Here is a 1,213-nt window from a genome sequence, read left to right as displayed (position 1 = left end):
TTCACTTTCAACATCAAGTTTGAAGTATGAAAAAGCTTTTTCATAACATAGATATTTATGATCTTTTTTTTCATGTCATTACCCTCCTTGATAAGCAAGAATCAAGAAGAAAAATGTTCTTGTTTGTTGTACCGAAGTGAGAAAATGAAGCTGGAAGATATTAAGCAAAAGCTAAAAACAGGGAAAGTTACAATAATCAGTCTGCAGAGAGCTGGTAAAAGTTTCAAATAATATGTCGGTTTACGTCGGGCTTGGGTCGCTAGATTTAGTCGGGTTGGATTGGGGTCAGATGTTTGGTCAGGTTGGATTTATTTTAGGACCAATCAAAACTAATGTTTACAGCTGAGATGTTGCAGCATCTGGAAGTCACTATGACTGTGTCTCCGTTCTGTCCGTTGTAATAATTTGAAACATAGATTCAGTTTGAAGTTTCCTTGTAGCTGATGAGCTTCAGGTGGAGTTTGGCCGTACACAGAGGCAGGTCTGCTCATCAACCACCCGCCTAGGGAGCCCAACATCTTTTTACTCCAGGTTTCAACCGATAACAAAACGCTGACTCAGATTGTTTGCAGGAGCTGCTCTGAGACAGTCCTAAGAAAATGTTACTTTTTATCTAACCTCAAGAAAATGATCTTATTCATTGATTATCCTCAAAGAACAGTTTCTGACAACAAAATAATAGTAATTTTTAAAAAGTTAATTTCAAAACCTTTTAATATAAATTTGTTGCATTTACTTACTGACCAAAACTGGACCCAGTTATTCATGATTTTGATTTCTTTAGTCTCAAAATGTCCTGAAAGCTGTTATTAAATGTTGAATGTTTTCATATATGGAATAATTCATAATGAGCAAATGACAACAAAAGACGATGTTTTGAACTGTTTCTCACAAAAAAAAGTGATTGGACTACACATGCTACGTCTTCTACAACAAAAGACGGTTCTTACACAGATTGTTATTGCTTGTGTTGCAAAGTGCCGCTGGCATAAATTATAGATCCTGTAGAGACGTTTTAAAATGATTAGGTTTTTAAAACTAGTTTGAGTCGATGTATTAAAGTGGGTTAGACCAAAACAGGTGACTTGGTGCCTGTACTTAATTATGCTGCTGCAGTGCAAGTTATTTTCTCCGTGGGGAGATTTGTCTTGGATCCCCATAATTCCCAGGCCCCAAAACAAAATGGAGAAAAAAACAAGGAAACACAGGTAAC

This window comes from Xiphophorus hellerii, chromosome 13 (assembly GCF_003331165.1).
Source record: "Xiphophorus hellerii strain 12219 chromosome 13, Xiphophorus_hellerii-4.1, whole genome shotgun sequence".
NCBI classification, from domain to species: domain Eukaryota; kingdom Metazoa; phylum Chordata; class Actinopteri; order Cyprinodontiformes; family Poeciliidae; genus Xiphophorus; species Xiphophorus hellerii.
This window is presented reverse-complemented; position numbering follows the sequence as displayed.